This window comes from Haemaphysalis longicornis, unplaced genomic scaffold (genome assembly GCF_048455015.1).
Source record: "Haemaphysalis longicornis isolate Haplotype H1 unplaced genomic scaffold, Haemaphysalis longicornis Haplotype H1 scaffold_99, whole genome shotgun sequence".
In the NCBI taxonomy this organism is placed as follows: domain Eukaryota; kingdom Metazoa; phylum Arthropoda; class Arachnida; order Ixodida; family Ixodidae; genus Haemaphysalis; species Haemaphysalis longicornis.
Window position 1 is genome coordinate 569,987 of NW_027526471.1, and position 7,492 is coordinate 577,478.

Genomic DNA, 7,492 nt, shown 5'->3' on the forward strand with positions numbered 1-7,492 from the left:
TGCTGGGCTGACCTTAGAAGAGAATTGTATTCTGAATGAAGCATAATATAGACATCCCTTCCATTCAGACGCTCTAATCTGCATATATGCAGCAATGTCAGTTCCTTTTCTGAGAAAGGGATGTAAGTCATCCTGACGCAGGCCTCCACAAGTGCTAAAATGTGTTTCGATTGTGTGATATCGCGCATCAGACGTGTTGTCAACCTAGTCACGGGGGTACTTTAAAAGTCAGGTGGGCATACTTGAAGCAACCGGAACAAACTCCTGCCAAGAACCTTTTTATACTTTGCCCTTCCATGTATTTTCTGCATTGATCCTACGTAACATTTCGACACCTTAAAGACTTTTTGATACACTGTGCCTTCTGCATTCAACAAAAGGCTGCCGACGCCTAATACCGCAGGCACTTTGCTGGCCTCACTCATTCTGCACAAGCAACTTATTCCTGAATGCGTGATAACGTCTGAGCGTAAGGTTACACAGCTACATCGTGCCTAGGCTCTGCTTTGGCTTCCCTACTTTGTGGCTATGGGCGCATTTTGTTCTTGCAAAAAAAGCCGCAAAGCCACAAATCTTGCCCCCAACTTGGAATAATTAGAAAAAATGCGACACAGCGGACGGCGCAGGGCTTTTTGTCACCCACTATTTTGCGGGAGCACCGCCAGAGACAATTTTTGAAGCTCGAGAAGTTTCTAAGTGCTTCGTTACCGACCTAATGTCGTCAGCGAGTACCGCACGTCCAGTTCCACCGGTGGAAAGGCGCGCTGAAGGGCTTGGGCTAATTATTTGTTATGGTGATGCCTTAGGACAGCGCCGCCGTGAAGTGCGTGGGGCAGGATTTGAACTGGTTGGACACCGCCAATATCGACAAAAAACCAAAATGTATACGAACTGTTGCAATAATGGCCACCAAAGACACATCAGCCCTACGCACCCCCCCCCCCCCCCAAGCCATATGTGCTCACCGTCCTATCCAACAGTGTGTCCCCAAATGTAACCAATACACAGTATCCATCAAACTTCTAACAAAGACCCTACACGAAGGTCACGCTCCTCAATCTCAGACTCGCAATTCTAATCAGGCGTCCCTCCAAAACCCGCCAATACTCTGCCCAGCCACCGGACAATAGAGGCTCCCCTGCACGTGCCGCCACACCGTCGCCAGGTGAGCTAATCAGCTGCTTTACCACCTCTTTCATTGCTACACTCTACACCCGCTCCCTGCTGTCATACATCCCCCCCCCCCCCCCCCCCGCTGACCCCGCTCTCGCGGAAGATATGGAGAGTTGAGGAACCAGACCTTTATGTTCAACTGCAATGGCAGATGTGCAGCAATTTCAGGACGCGTTTGCTCCGTTTGGAGCAAATAGGTTCCAACGACGGATCGGCAGCAACCAAATCCTGTTCCAATTGCAGATCCAGCGCACCATTACAGCCGAGATCGCTCCACAAAGCTAGCAAAGTTGCTCCTCCGAAACCGAAGGAGTCTGCTGGAACTCGCAGAGCCCTTCTGTGCACTCGTGACGTCACCACCGTCTGCTTCCACTCTTCTACCTTTTTCAAACCGCCATGGCGCCCGCTTCGGCAAAAGCGCGCAACGGCAAAATTCACCACGGGGCGATAGATGCTGCCCGGCGTGTTACGCTCAGGCTTGCTACTTAACGAAAGGGACAGCGTCAGCTGGGTAAGAGCACGCGTTCGCCGTGCCATCTACACTGCGCTGCGTGAGTGAAAACCGCCCTCCCCGGTGGCGGCTATCGCCCTCGGCCTAGTACAGTCTCCTACACCAACAGTCGTCCTTTGGGACTCTCAATCGAGAATTCGCAACTTCTCTGCATGACTACTCTCCCCAGTCGCCCTCAAAATCCTCTCCCGCGGACCATCATCCCACCCTATGGCTCTGCTGTGGACCCCGGCCCACGCGGGAACAGAAGCCAATGAAGCGGCCCAACGTACAGCTCCAGCTCTTCACACCCGAGCAGGCCCTTCTTCTGGTTCTGCCCAAGGCGCCCCCAGCTGCCGGGACGCTCTAGTCTCGTACCGGAACATTACCCAGCACTTCCGCCTCTTCCGCAGGAATATCCTCCCTCACACCCTTCCCTCACCCACAAAGCCGCTCGCCACTGGCGGCTACTTCGAACCCACACAACCCCATGGCTAACTATCCTTCGAACAATCCTAATCTCTACCCTTCGCCTCTTTGCCCTCAATGTCTCAAACCGGATAACCGCTACCATTCCCTTTGCGAGTGTCCTCACGACCGATTTCCCCCTTTCCCTTCCCCCTTACACTGGGAGCAGGCCCTAGATAGCTCCGACCCGGAAGTCCAGTTGGCACCAACCAACCGCGCCGCCCACGTCACAGAGAACATCGCATCCTCAGCCACCCCTCTCCCCTAGACCTAGTTTGCAAATAAAGTGTTTATCCTCTCAACCCTCTTCAGCCTAGTTTGGAGTTTCTTGGCCTGCACACCACGAAGGAACTGTTGGCTGGTAAGGGTAGAAAGGTTTGGGTTAAAACTTCATCATAATCACCAGCCTATCTACGCCCGCAGCAGGGCAAATGCCTCTCCCATTATTCTCCAACTACCCCGGTCCTGTGCTAACTGCGACCAATTTATCCCCGCAAACTTTCTGATCTCATCTGCCCATCCAACGTTCTGCTGCCCCCTGCCACGCTTGCATTCTCTAGGGATCCACTCTCTTACCCTTGATGACCAAATGTTACCTTGCATTCACATTACATGCCCTGCTCACGTCCATTTCTTCTTAATTTCTTCTAATGAGTCCTTAACACGCGTTTTTCCCGTGATCCCCTCCGCTCTCTTCTTGTCCCTTATGTTACACCTATCATCTTGCGTTCCATTGCGCGCTGAAGCGTCCTCAATTTAAATTTAACCTCTTAGTGAGCCTCCACGTTTAACTCTTACATCGGAGTAAAAAGCCGTCGACGACGGGCTTCGAATTTCATCCTGGTTGCGTCTACTTTAGACCGTTCTCGAAACGTGTCTAAAAGACAGCACCTGTGGCAGTCTCCTGACTTTGACTCTCTCACCGGATCGAACAGGAAGGAACTTAATGCAGTTACTGACCACATCTTCTTTCTGCCTGTCATCCCATTAGGAGCTCTCTCTACTTCGTCTTTCGTATATCACCATCTCTTACATAAGACCACCACCACAGCACAGGGACGTCGCGGCAGTTGGTCTCCTCTCTACTTTTACGTGTGCTGAAAATAAGCATGGACTTGGAGGGAGAATAGTTTAGACCCACTGCCATTTTCGTCATTTTCTGTATTACGGTCTCGTTAAGCCATTCCCGTAAGATGTGTGTCTGCACGCTTCAAAGTTTTTAGCCTTAATATGTTGCATGAAGTGCTTCTGACTGCGTTCACTGTCATTCAGTAAGGACATTTACCACAGCTTTGTGAATGATGCAGAAACGATACAAGTACACGTGGGAGCTTTAATAGGGCACTGTAAATGAGGACTAAACTCCTTACCTTTGCGAAATTCCATCGGTGGTGTTCGGTATCTTCGTGAGACAGGGCGTCGTTTTGCAGACAGAATAATATAACAGCAGTAATAAAGTTAAGCCATTTTATATTTATGGTGGTGCCAGAGAACATAGTGCAAAGTTCTTGACGATGGAATCTAACGGCGAAGAAAAATTTAAGAGAGATCGAAAATTTGCATCGAAAACCTTTTTTTAGATACAAGCCGCGAAAGACAGTGCGCACGCTGTTCATCTATATTGGGAAGGTTATTTGCTGCCGTACACTTTATTTGCGCAGGGACACGGACCTAGGTTCGGGAGCGCGCCAAACTGTAAAATAGCTTAGCCCTATTCTGTGGTGTACAGAACAGATAATTTAGAAGAGTGTTGGGCCCAGGTTTGGCGAATGCACTCGAATGAGAGTTTTTTTTTCATCGTATGAAGGGAAATGGGACTTATAAAATTCAGCAGTTGCCTCAAACACGATATCGTGAAGGAAGTGCAATATCTCCGCAAGCTTCATCATTTTTTTTATTTCATTACCACAAATAAATAATCTCAACGTTTCAACTTCATCCTTCGCGCCAAATTGTACGACTTTTCTGGCAGTCTGTGATAGTGGGAACGTTAACACAGGCCCCAAACATCCAAGATGGGCTCTTCCGTAGGGAACACTTTTAAATAACATTCTAAACTTCGACAACAAGATCGCCTGTGAGAGAACTTTAATCAACCGCCAGCCGAGTTTAAATCGTCCATCATCCCCCTCCCGGCCACAGTGTTGGTATGACTGAGCTATAATACCCCTATAATGTTATTACATTGGAATTACACCTTCCAAAGATAGGCTTGTAGGACCCTTCTTTGAAACGCGCGGTTATTGCAAGAAACCATACTATTTTATGAGGTTACTCAACATTCGTGACCAGCCTGGCTGGTCTTTAGCTGCAAGACATTCTATCGTTTCGGTCATTGCAGTGCACACGGCACCATTCACGCCGCTGGCCCAGGTAAGCGAAGGTTTTCGGCATGTGGAATTCTATGTCCGTTGCGGCATTTTCACTTCTGAAGAATAACCCCTCGCCCAGAATAATGGCCAGTTGCACCCACTTCCGTCATAACAATACACATACAGATTTAGGCGGTTTGCCTACAAGGTCTTCCAAGAAATCCCGCAAGCGCACCCTGCATCTGGTTTAAATCATCCTATTATGAACACAGACTACCTGACAGCGACCCGCACGCAAGACGATTTCTCCGCTCGTGCATGCAGCGATTACTTTTCTCGCATGTTTTCTCTGTCGGAGCTGCGTTTTGGAAAGCTCAGTGGCCGCTGCTCTGGGAATAATTTGGCTGTAGGTTCAGCCTTCAGGCAGCAAGATCCTCGGGCGTGTGATTCCCATCCGCACTTTCCATTATTTTGGCACATGAGCCCTTTCATCGTAATGGCCCCCACGTTGTGTACATTAGCGTAGTTCTATGTGCCTGCTATTCATCATCATCATCATCATCATCACCAGCCCATCTACGCCCGCTGCAGGGCAAAGGCCTGTCCCATTATTCTCCAATTACCTCGGTTCTGTGCTAACTGCAACCAATTTATCCCCGCAAACTTCTTGATCTCATCTGCCCACCTAACTTTCTGCCACCCCCTGCAACGCTTGCCTTCTCTAGGGATCCACTCTGTTACCCTCAGTGACCAACGGTTATCTTGCCTTCGCATTACGTGCCCTGCCCACGTCAATTTCTTCTTCTTAATTTCTACTAATATGTCCTTAACACGCGTCTTTTCCCTGACCCACTCCGCTCTCTTCTTGTCCCGTAGTGTTACACCTATCATCTTCCGTTCCACTGCGCGCTGAGTTATTCTCAATTTAAGTTGAACCCTCGTAGTGAGCCTCCAAGTTTCTGCCCCGTAGGTGAGCACCGGTAAGATGCAGCTGTCATACACTTTCTTCTTAAGGGACAATGGTAGGCTGCTGTTCATTATCTGAGAATGCAAGCTGAATGCACTCCACCCCAATCTTATCCTTCGAATTATCTCTGCTTCAGGTTTGGGATCCGGGTTCACAACTTGGCCTAAGTAGATATATTCGCTTACTACTTCCACGACCTCGCGATCTATCTCAAACCGCTGTGCTGCGCCGAGGTGCTGTCCCGAGGCCTCCTATTAACATTTTTGTAATTGTTTTCTGTAATGATGTACCGAGAGGTATAGGCACTGCATCAGCATATTCAGAGTTTGCCTTACACTATTATATTTTCAAACGAAAGGCCCCCACATGGCAGCTATAGCAACAGGCCGAGGGCAACGTGGTATAATAAATGTCCCGAACCTACAAAGCTTTTCAGTTGCTGCGGTCTTATGCTGGAAAGGTAACTTCCAACGGCCGTCATACGACGTTGCCACAAAGCGTCCAAACTTCTAAACTTGTTCTGTCGACCAGTTCATTAAGCCTCATACACCATCTCTACAAGAGGCCACGTTTTTACTTCTGCCAAATGCTTTGCACTGTACAAACCATTAGGAAATGCTATAAAAAGACCTGGAAAGAAGGGATACCTGCCACGGCCAACCTAAACCCGTGCTCAGACGCGCTTCCTACAGCTCTCTTTAGGTCATATCTAACCTCAGATTTGCGGGATGTGACATACTTTGGTCATAATTTTATGTTTACTGACGCGCCTCTGACACCAGCTTGGCGTGTCGATGGCTCTTAACTATTACAAGCATTTTGTGTAGGTATCCTTACTAGGATCCTTAGTACACGGCATCAGTGTTGCGAACTGTTGGTATTTTCTAGAATTTCCTTAAGAGGCGTCAAAAAAACGCTGTCTTTGGCTTCGTATGATCACTGCGATACCAAATGCTTTCTTGAGGAGTGAGCACTTCATACGAATTTGCCACAATAGTAGCTTAAATTTTCAATCATAAGTTGACAATCGTAACAGGCAGGTTCGATTCCCGGCACCGGTGACCTCTTTTCAAATGGAGGTGAAAAGCGAAAATGGCACTGTGGCAAGATTTCGGCGCACGGGGTAGAAATTAACCCGGAAACCTCCACTATGGCGCACCTGGTATGCCCGGTGTAGCTGGTGTGCGTTAAGCCTACAATATTTGCATTTGAAGTTTGTAACCACCACTGTGACCCTGCCGGATTGTCTGTTCCCACAGCTAAATTTTGCCCTCCCTGCTTTTTCACGATCGGCAAATTGAAACATATGCAACAGCGACGATCGTTCATGAATGCACGGAAGATGGTCATGCCAGTGGAGGCTTTCTTGTTTTTTCTAAATACAATTCAGAGTATTATTCTAGGTCTAGGCTGGATTTACAATACGCAGATATTTTAGCGACAACGAGGTCGCCCTCGTAAGCATTTATTCTGCAAATAATGGCTGAATTTTTTCAATTCTGAAACCTTTCTGTACGTTTTGCGACATCAAAATTTCAGAACATGCAACCACTTAACGCGACAGTTCCCGCCATCAAATACTCATATAAATTCCTTACCTCTCTGATATGATCACTTGGAGACCTCAGCAGATATAAAACTCCAACCTTAGAACCAAAGTCAGCACATGCTTACCCCTCGCAACGCCGATGCACACTTTTAAAGCGGCCAAAAAATTATACGCCCTTCCAGCGTTGGAAAGAGAAAAAACAGTGGCTACCAGCTGCAGTGAGCCATTGTTTTATTACCGATCTATATATCTTTGAAGGTTCTGCATGTTGTGCACTCTACTACACTCATTGTTTCATAATCCCCCTAAAAGGTAACGCTGTTTTTCTTGCGCGGGTAAGAAGTTTGAAGGAAATGTTTTCTGTAAAATGAATTTCGTCATGTTTACTTATATTCAAGTGTGTTTTACCGCTTATGTGGGCTGATACTCTTGGAGCGAGAGTTATTCTTGTCCACTATAAATTTTATCTATTGCCTGAACACCCCCAACTTGGGTATAGTTTATGATAACGCAAACAGACAACAGCACAAGAA

General features: G+C 47.7%; 1 long non-coding RNA gene across 1 annotated transcript in view; it reads right to left on the reverse strand.

The window, feature by feature from the left end:
• The window catches only part of LOC144154835 (uncharacterized), a 56,456-nt gene extending 49,311 nt beyond the window's left edge, over positions 1 to 7,145 (reverse strand). The window contains exons 1-2 of the long non-coding RNA XR_013319462.1: positions 7,009 to 7,145; positions 3,502 to 3,652 (exon numbers count right to left, since the gene is read on the reverse strand). This is a non-coding gene — a long non-coding RNA (uncharacterized LOC144154835). The remainder of the gene's footprint in view (positions 1 to 3,501; positions 3,653 to 7,008) is intronic.
• Between the last annotated feature and the right edge of the window lie 347 nt (positions 7,146 to 7,492).